The 11016-nt window shown below is 38.5% G+C and overlaps 1 pseudogene; it reads right to left on the bottom strand.

Annotated features, from left to right (window-relative positions):
• Nucleotides 1–202: 202 nt before the first annotated feature.
• On the bottom strand, nucleotides 203–1096 carry LOC143550074 (zinc finger protein CONSTANS-LIKE 2-like; annotated as a pseudogene).
• Between the last annotated feature and the right edge of the window lie 9920 nt (nucleotides 1097–11016).

Genomic DNA, 11016 nt, shown 5'->3' with positions numbered 1-11016 from the left:
AGTCGAGTCGGGGCGGTGCTAGCCGATGCAATACTCCCCTACAAAATTTTGACCCTTAATTTCTGGCTCCATTATTAATTAGAGTAATTTAATACTACCTTTTTGTTCCTTTTAATGTGGAAATCAAGCAGTTTATATAATAAAAGTAACTGAAGCCCAATAATAAACTAATAATGGAAATCTGAAAGATAAATGAACTTACGCAGTCACCAAGTGATGCTGAGTATCCATAGCCACCATTAGAGGTCTCATATTCCATTCCCAACTGATACTTCTGGTTCTGAAAGTTATGATGATGTTGATGAAGTTGATTATACGTGTTTACCTGATCTCCGCTTTGAACTGGCACCAAACTATCAGCAACACAACCTCCATACCTCTGCTGATGTTGTTGCTGCTGCCGAATATTATTATTATTAATATTATTAAGACCATCATTCATATACCTATAATTAGTACTATCATCATGATCAAACTTCAAATCATCACTGAACTGAGTATCTTGACAAGAATTGTAATCAGCAAGTTCCAAATACTCATCTCCATGAAACAAAAACTCATCACTTTGAATATTATTCTTAGCAGGAGAGTGATCGAATAGCAGCCACGATGCGGCTTCATCTTCATTCTGATCAATATTATTATTATTGTTATTATTATTATCTAGTGTTGCATCTGACTCTTGAGGTTCAAACCCTATACCCATAACTGACCATAGGGTTTGAACCGAAAATAGGCAAGACCGGGACCCGGTGATGTCGGCGCGAGAGAGGGTTTGCGGAGTGAATAACCTCGTCACAAGTGGTGCAAAGGGAGGCCGCATCCGCCTTACATATAAAAGCTGCTGGAGCTTGCTCACACGCGTCACACACCCTTACCCCTTTATGCCGCGATGATAGTTTGTTGGCGGCGTGAATATGCGAGTCGCAGGCGGTGCAGAGGTACGCCAGGTCGGCCTCACAGAATATGATGCCGGGGCGCGAACGGCGAGTGTCGCAGAGTCGAGTTCTAGAGGTAGTGTTTTTTAAGCATAAGGGAGTACTAGTGATATGATTATCTTCATTTAACATGTTGGTGAATCTAACAGTGTTGGTGTGGTATGGTGTGTGTTTGGTTTTTTTGAGTCTGGGCATTATTTTTAGTATATTATGTTGAAACTAAAACAGTAGCAAGTGGAAAGTGGGGTAGAAGAATCAAGGGAGTGACACGTGGAGAGGAGTTAGTGGAGGAGAAAGAGCATGTTGAGCGTGTGGGGCCCAGGAATCAATTAAAAAGGTTGGGGATATATAAAGCTTGGCGTATATTTGATTGAGAGTATAAGAGCATCATCCGATCCAATGTGGCAGTCGATGGACGTGACGAGAGCCGGACTCCACCGCTGTGGAGCATTGAGGATCGTTGCAGGTCCGGCTCTACAAACCTGCAGCGGACTTGAAGCGTGGGTCCCTCTTTCTCTCTGATACAAACTTGCTTGGTGGCCCATATCATCTACATCCTCTCCAGTTTCCATCCCGTTGAAGAATACCATAAGATCCCTATCCACTACCATTTGATTTATGAGTAGATCGATTTGTTTGCCGGCGACGGTTTGAATCAATCGATTTATAATATCCGGCGAGAGGTGGCCTGATGTAGTTCAGATCTAAAATGGGAATGAAAAAGGAAAAGGGTAACGTGTAGTGACGGTGGATTTTAGAAATTGATTTATATATTAAAAGGGGGAAGGTGGGTTAGATATTTAGATATAAAAGTTAATATATTTAAAAGTTACTATTTGATTATATATAAAAATTAAAATATTATAAAAGATTTTTATTTGGTTAAATATAAAGTGGTAGGTGATGATGTGTTGGTTTGTTAAGGTTTGTTGTTGTGGAAGTAAGTGTGAGTTTTTGAGAAAAGTTTGAGATCTGATGTGACGCTGATGTGACGGTTTGTAGATGTTTGTTGTTGTGGATGCTCTAAGTCAGGGTGTCTGTTAAGCCATCTGGAGTTGCTAATTGTGAGTGAGTGAGTTTGTGGCCATGTATGTATGTATGTATGTATACCACGTTAGTTGGCCGGCCTACTGTGCACGTGATGTATACTTATGTGGGACTTTAAAAGGATAGACAGATGGTTTCAATTTCGGCTGGAGTAGGTGTACTTTCATAACTTGTACTTTCTAATCCAACTAGAGATTTACCCGCAATGTTGTGCGGGGAAATTGGCCAATAACACCCAGACGTTACAACTACAAGTATTAATTATGTTTGTTATGTTATTGAAACTGAATCTAAAAATTAAGTTCTTAAAATAAGAAACCAGAAAAAAAAGCGTAGCCGCACAGATATAACGAATTGTAAAGAAATAACATATATGTTCGGTCCGTAAAACTCGAGCCTTAAGACGACGAGTCAACGGGAACTCGGTCAGTATCGCTTACGTTCGTTACGGTAGAAACAGCATTGGTAAAAACCGAGCGTTAAACCCCCCCTAAAAAATTAATTACCATAGCGCGCGATTATTTTTTTACGATTTAGTGCAAACACCATTAATCCCGGCTGATTTGACGTCAATTTTAATATTCAAAAAAAACATTACGTTAGGTAAGAAACTTTATATATAATAAATTTGCTTGATATATATACTTTTTGGTCTACATTCTGCGTTACAGCGTCTAACTGGTACGAATTTGGTTGGTCTCGACACTAACCGATACTAAATCGTAAACATGATTTAGTAAGTATATATAGGGTGAGGTTAATCTAAAGAGTTAAGAGTGTCTAAAAAAGTTTAGAAAGAAATCAGGAGCGTAGGATCTTAGCTAGGGGTGACAATCTTGACCCAAACCCTTTCAAATGAGTCAATTTAAGTTGTTTTAAAAGTTAAATGAGTTGGTTTGAGTAAAAGGTTTTAACTAAATGGGTCAAAATAAGTCATTTGAAATTCCATCATTTTATTTTCGGGTCAAAATGGGTCGACAAGTTCAAAGAAATGGGTCGATGTGGGTTAGTGTCCTAAGGAAATGTGACAGGTTTCGGATCGGAACGGGTTTTCGTACAAGACAGGTTTCGGCACGAAACGGGTTTCAAATCGGAACGGGTTCGGTTCAGGTTTCAAGTCAACACGAGTTTTCACCCGTGACGTGTTGGGTTTTGGTTTCTTTTGTTTCTTTCTGGTCGATTTCGGACTCGTTTTTGTTCGTTTTTTCAGTTTTGTTTTTGTTCGGTTTGAATTCTTTTAGTTTCATTTTGATTGATTTTTTCGATTTCGATTGATGTGGTCCGGTTTTGGCTTTTTGTTTCTTTGTTTCATTTTCATCGATTCTTTCGGTTTCGGTTCGATTCTAGATGTTCTTTTTTTTTATGGAACGAGGACAACGTATGAAACATTTTAGTGTTTTTACTTTTTTTATTTATGATTTATATTTTGAGTTATAATTTTTTTATTATTATTTTTGAATATTTTTTTGAGGGTTTTTGATCTTAATAGAAAACCCCTCAAAAAAAAATTCAAAAAAAATTCAAAAAAAAATAATTAAAAAATCATAACTTAAAATATAAGTAAAAAAAGAAAAATCTAAAAAAACTTAAATGTTTCCCCCGTTATTCTCGTTCAAAAAAAAAAAAAAACTCAAAACCCGGTTTGACCCAAACCTATTTTGACCCAAACCAAAACAACCCTTTTTTTAATTGACTCGTTTTGACCCAAACTCATTTTGACTCATACTCGTTTTGACCCATGACTCATCAAGAACTAACTTTGATCACCTGCAAAATATAAATAAAATACGTCAGCAACGAATGCTGGTGAATATGCTGACGCTAAAATGTTTTCTTTTACTTAATCACCCCTCGAGACCACGTAAGTCTCAGCCCATCTTGGCTTAGGAATAATGAAGTTAAGACAAAATCATTATAAACTTGAGTCTCTACACTAGGTCACCTCAGCAAAACACTGCAGTGTTTCGACATACTTAGGTACCATAAATATACACATGGTCAGTCTCACTCGAACTTACTTAGGTCCGGCCCATCGTGGCTGGTGGTCGTGACCAAGCGTGGTGCGATGTGCCCACTGCATTTTACCACATATGTAAGGATCCAGACAAACGTATACTACAGCCTGAGGGCTAGGCTTTTACTCTTATTTATAATGTTTTTAGAGACACTTAGTCTCATGTAAAGTTTTTCATATAACATGTTGACTCGTTTAAAAACAAGTTTGTAAAAGTGGGGCGTATTCACCTTTTGATTGGGATCGGATTCCAACACCGTCCGAGGGTCTTCCCCTTGCTATCTCGCACCTATAGTACGTGTATAACTTTTTATTAGTTGGATATACAATCCGGCTTAAGACCTTTAGTCTTAGTTTTATAATCGCCACCTCGATTTACTTTTAAAACCTTTAGTTTATAAAGTAATCTCTTTTCTTTTCTTTTTAAACCTTTAGTTTAAAATATCTTTCTTTATAAGATAACCTATAGATATCTTATTCATAGAACCCTATGTTTCTTCTTCTTTAAGAAACGTATATCTTTCTTCTTTATTATTTAAGAATACTCATTATACTCAAATAATATTTATAACAAATATTTATATATATATATATATATATATATATATATATCCACACATGTATATGAATATACATTTATAATTCTTTCTTTTCCTTGTTATTTATTCTTTTATTCATCGAGGTATCGAGTATTTACTCGACCTTAGGTTTTAAGCCTTTTCAATATTTTATTATTATTTTATTCCGGCATTATGCCTACCTTTTCTTTGGCTTAATAAACACTAGAAGATCGGGCATCACTTTGACTCCTTTCACTCTTTTTCAACTCTAATTGATCAATACTTCACTTTAATCACGGATATCGAGAACCGATACTTTACAGCATGTGCTTCGGGATGATCGTCGGAACGCCGGGATAGTATCACCTTTTTTATATGGACGTCTTTGGGTGATGGCACGAGTATTGGGTTTACGGCACGAATAACGAGGAATCGGGGCACACTTATCGAGGTGGATCGAAGGCACGCTTCCCAATGTTTAGATGGAGAGGCTAGAGAGAATTGTATGTGTGTTTTGAGGTGTGAGAGGATCAAACCCGGAGCCTCCTATTTATAGGCAAATCTGGTGTCCCTTCGCGATACGCGATGGGCACAAGATAACCCTATCGCGTATCGCAATATAGGGTTGGCGAGTCACCACGTAGGCTTCCCATATGGCATACGCGGTACCATGTGGTGATACGTGGTGTGACCTCGTGCCACCGGCTGACACGCGGCAAACGTGTCACAATTTGTCAGACCACGTCATCACGATACGCGATAACGTTGGTTCAACAACGATCGCGTATCGCTGTTGACTACGTCTAGAACCTTTTAACCAAGCCCTTCGCGATACGCGATGGGCTTGTCCTTTGTCCCATCGCGTATCGCGATAGGACAAGAAAACAAAATTTTTATTTTAAACCCTCAGGTTTGGATTTTGGCATATTTAGTCCCTTGAATTTGGAAACTTGACATTTTTAACTTGAAATTTACGTGATGTTACATCCTCCCCACCTTGAAATAAATCTCGCCCTCGAGATTGCTTCACATAATAAGTGAGGGTATTTCTTTCTCATTTCCGATTCGAGTTCCCAAGTATATTCGGGTCCTCTTCGTGAGTCCCATTTGACTTTCACAATTTTCAAGGTTCGTCTTTTTTGTTTCATTGTTTTCGAATCTTCTATTTGTATTGGTCTTTCAATGAATTTTAAGTTCACGTTAATTTCTACATCTTTTAATGGCATCGAAAGAGATTCGTCGGCTAGACATTTACGCAGATTCGAAACATGAAATACGTCGTGTATCCCTTGCAATTCCTTAGGTAGTCGTATGCGACGGTACCAATTCGTTCGAGTACCTCTAAGGGTCCAACGAATCGAGGAATTAGCTTTCCTTTCTTGTCGAAGCGAACTACGCCTCTCCAAGGCGAGACTTTCAAAAGAACTTTGTCACCAACTTTGAATTCTAACGGCTTACGACGAACATCGGCGTAACTCTTTTGGCGATCACGTGTCGTCTTAAGTCGTTCTCGGATTTGAAGAATTTTGTCGGTGGTTTCTTGGACTATCTCGGTTCCAGATAATTGATTGTCTCCGGTTTTAGACCAGCACACGGGCGTTCTACATTTTCAACCATATAACGCCATTATCTGGGCGTTATATTATACTTGTGTATAATACTTGTGTGATAGCTATTATTATACGAGAATTATATTAGCGGTAAGTGGTCATCCCAACTTCCACCTAAATCGATCACAAGTGCGGAGCATGTCTTCCAACGTTTGAATAGTCCTTTCGCTTTGCCCATCAGTTTGTGGATGATAGGCGGTGCTAAGGTTGAGCTTTGTGCCTAAGGCTTGTTGGAAGTTATTCCAGAAACGAGACGTGAAACGGCTGTCTCGATTAAAGATTATAGATAGCGGTACTCCATGCAAAGCAACGATGTTGTTCACATAGATACGTGCTAATTTGTCCATTGAGTACGACTCATTGATAGGTATGAAATGTGTGGATTTTGTTAAGCGATCCACAATTACCCATATAGCGTTATGTTGATGAGTCGTCTTTGGTAGTTTGGTTATGAAGTCCATGGTTATTAACTCCCATTTCCATACGGGAAGTTCGGGTTGCTGAAGCAATCCCGAAGGCTTTTGGTGTCCAGCCTTGACTTTCAAACAAGTTAAACATTTCACCACATGCGAAGCGATATCTCTTTTCATCCCATTACACCAGTAGTTTGGTTTAAGATTTTGGTACATTTGGTCACTACCGGGGTGCATCATGTATTTGGACTTATGAGCTTCGTTGATGATTTTCTCACGCAAGTCTCCAATGATTGGTACCCAAAACCTATTTCTGAGTCTAAGTATACCATCGTCACCCTTGACTAGCGAGTCAATGGTGCCGTTACGTTTTTCATCGGAGATCTTGTTTTCATTGATCGCTTGAGTTTGGGCAGATTTGATTTGCTCGAAGAGATCAACTTGAAGTTCTAGCCTTAGCCCTCGGACTCTTTTTGGCTTTTCGTGCTCTTTACGACTTAAGGCATCAACCACGACGTTGGCTTTACCTTCATGATAAACAATCTCACAGTCGTAGTCGTTGAGAGTCTCCATCCAGCGTCGTTGGCGCATATTAAGCTCTTTTTGATCAAAGATATGTTTTAAGCTTTTATGATCAGTGTACACGGTAAATCTTACTCCATAGAGATAGTGCCTCCATATCTTAAGTGCAAAGATTATGGCGCCTAACTCTAGATCGTGAGTTGTTTAGTTCTTTTCGTGTACTTTGAGTTGACGAGAGGCGTAAGCGATTACTTTCTTTCGTTGCATTAGCACACATCCCAAGCCAGAATGAGATGCGTCACTAAAGACGACGAAATCTTCGGTACCTTCTGGCAAGGCCAGTATAGGTGCTTGAGTAAGCTTTTGTTTGAGTATATCGAACGCCTCTTGTTGTTTTGTTCCCCATTCATACTTGATATTCTTACGAGTTAAAGAAGTTAGAGGAACAACTATACGAGAAAAAATTTCAATAAACCTTCGATAATAGCCGGTCAAACCTAAGAAACTTCGAACCTTAGTTGGCGACTTTGGAATTTCCCACTTTTAGATAGCTTCGATTTTAGAGGGATCGACTTGAATACCATTCACATTTATGATATGTACATGAAATTGTACTTCGTGCAACCAGAACTCGCATTTTGAGAACTTGGCGTACAACTTCTCAGTTCTAAGTATTTCAAGTAAGTTTTGAAGGTGAATTTCATGATCGGCCTTAGACAAAGAATAAATAAGTATGTTGTCGATGAATACGATAACAAATTTATCCAAGTAAGGCTTGCAGATACGATTCATCATGTCCATGAATGCAGTTGGCGCATTAGTAAGTCCGAATGGCATACCGGTGAACTCATAGTGGTCATACCTTGTTCAAAAAGCAGTTTTCGGAATATCTTCGGATTGAACTTTGAGTTGGTGGTAGCCGGAACGAAGGTCAATTTTAGAAAAGAAGCTAGCACCTTGAAGTTGGTCAAAAAGATTATCGATTCGGGGAAATGGATAACGATTCTTGATTGTGACCTTGTTAATTTGTTTAAAGCACGATAATCGATACACATACGCATAGATCCATGCTTCTTCTTGACGAAAAGAATTGGCGCTCCCCATGGTGATGAACTTGGTCGTATAAAGCCTTTCTCGAGAAGTTCGTCAAGTTGTTTCTTTTAGTTCCTTCATCTCGGTTGGTGCTAAACGATATGGTGCCTTGGCGATCGGAGCGGTACCGGGAATGAGATCGATTCTAAATTCTACTTCACGATCGGGAGGAATTCTAGGAAGTTCATCGGGAAAGACATCAACAAAATTGGAAACAACAGGAAAGTCTTTGATTTCCTTAGGTTTGGAATCTTTGGTGACGTAGGCCATGAATGCTAAGCATCCTTGATTTAAACATTTGTTAGTCCTTATCATGGAGATTAGGCTAACTTGGCCAGCGTCTTTATCCCCTTCAATTCGAATAGTTCGTTTACTAGGGGCTTGGAGTTCAACGGTTTTGCTATTGAAAAGGATACGAGCATGATTATCGGATAACCAATCCATACCCAATACAATATCAAAACCAGCAAATGCCATAGGCAACAATTGAATAGGCAGAATATAACCAGCAAAGAGTATTTTTCCGTTTTCAAAGGCTTCGGAGATTTTAACGATTTCGCCACTAGTAGTCTCGACGCTTAGAGTTTTATTTAACTTTGTTAATGGTTCGTTTAATAGACTACAAAATTTATAATCTATAAAACTCAAATTGGCACCCGAATCAAACAAAACTCTAGCATAGGTTTCGTTGACTAAAAACGTACCAGTGATGGTTTCCGGCATGCCAGAGGCCTTTTTCGTGTCGAGTACGAAGACTCTTGCATTTCCTTTCTTGTTCTGGCCACTTCCACCCGCACCACCTATCGCGGGTTTGTTCTTCGGGCACTAGAAACTCAGATGCCCCATCTCCTTGCAATTGTAACATGTCATCTTCTTCTTCCAACAGTCAGCAGCATCATGGCCCGATTTTTGGCATGATTCACAAACTCGTCGAGTTAAATGGCATCTAACCCTATGATATTTCTTACAGATTTTGCATTGTGGAATGCTGGGGTTGAAGCCGGACCTTCGTTGGTCAACTCCTTTACCCTTGAAACGGGTATTTCCTTCTTTCTTTGGGTCATGCGTTGTTACAACCTTCCTATCTTCTTCCTTGTTGCGGATCATTCCGTCCATCAAATAACCAGCCAATTCCATCGCGGAGTCGGCGGTCTGTGGCAAGTGAGACCTCACCGTGTCACGAATCTCTCGTGGTAGTCCCCAAATATAACGTGTCACTTTGCTGGATTCAGGGGTAACCAGCTGGGGAACCAATCGACAGTATTCGTGAATTTTGTGTTGTACTCACGAAGGTTTGTTCCAATGACCTTGTGATTCAGGAATTTGGTTTGGATTTGGTCGGTCTCGTGCATCAGACAAAATTTTGCCATCAACATCTCCTTAAACTCATTCCAAGTTACATTGTACATCACCTCCCTTCCTTTACTCATGATCATCGTATTCCACCACTCGAGCGCTTCCCCTTTGAACATGAGAGCAGAATATTGAATTTTCTCTTCATCGGAACACTTGCTTGTTATAGAAATCGTCTCCATTTCTTCAAGCCACCTCACGGTTGTGATGGCTCCATTGTCACCATGGAACTCTTTTGGTCCATAATACTTAAAATCCTTAAACGAACACCCGCTTATTTTTAACTTCTTAAACTCTTGCCTAACTCCACCATCAGCGTTGGACTCATGGACACTTTCTTCTACATGAGACGGTTTCGGACAGGATTTTACGGACTTTCGGGAAAGTTCAACGGAATGAAAATGTTTGGAATGTTTCAATTGAGATCTAGCCATAGATTCTTCTCTAACCGCATCCTTGATCATCTTTTGTATTTGACTCATATATTTTTCAGGAATTGGTTCATCTTGTTTATTCATGGGGTCTTTCCCCTTTTCTTTTCTTATTTCTTTTTCTTTTCGAGCATTCTCTACGTTGTTACTTTCTTCAGACATTATCTTTTTCTTTTTCAATATGTCTTTTTATATATGAAATTTAACAAATTTCTTTTCTTAAATATACATTTATTTCATAAAGATATATATATCATGAAATGATATATATTTATTTTACATTATTTACAACATATATATATATATATATTATATATATATATATCGTTTGATTGATATATATATATATTGATAACCTATCTTTATTTAAGAACGTTTTCCATGTTCTTTATTACACAACATTTCATATAACACATTGGATTACATTAATACACACAACTTCCTCGTCATATCCTTCTCCATCATCTTCAATCTCTCATAAATTTCCTCACAACCTTTGTCAACTTGTTGCACTTTCGAATAAGCGTTTCTCCTGTCTTCTTCTTTTTCTTCCCATCAACGGTCATCTTTTTCTTTAATTCGTCTGACTCGTGCAATGCGCGGTCCAAGTGTTCTGATGTGTGTCTAACGATGCTCTCACAACTAAGCTTTAAATTTATTAAACGAAATTCCTAAAGAAGCCACACAAAACCGGCAAGTGTACCGATCACTAATAGTATAGCACTAAGGAAGTCCGAGTGTCGAACACAAGGACACGTGAACACGTATATAATACTTAACCCTAAATAAGACTCACCTAAGAATAATATATTTTAAATTGATTTTTATATTATTAAATACTTAACCTAACTTAATTTAATTAACTTAAAAGACTTAATTTAACTTAACTAAACTCTTAACAAAACTTGGAAACTTAATTGCAATCGGAGAAAACGTCTACCTAGGTAAGAATCATATTGAAGGTATAATAAGATAATGGATTGAGGATTCTCACGGCACCGATTCCTAAGGATGACACAACTAAGGTTCACTCAAG

This window comes from Bidens hawaiensis, unplaced genomic scaffold (assembly GCF_021521415.1).
Source record: "Bidens hawaiensis isolate Kalapana, Puna unplaced genomic scaffold, B.hawaiensis_p1.1 tig00015920_1, whole genome shotgun sequence".
NCBI lineage: Eukaryota > Viridiplantae > Streptophyta > Magnoliopsida > Asterales > Asteraceae > Bidens > Bidens hawaiensis.
Note: the sequence above shows the minus strand (reverse complement) of the source record. Positions and strands in the feature narration are given on the sequence as shown.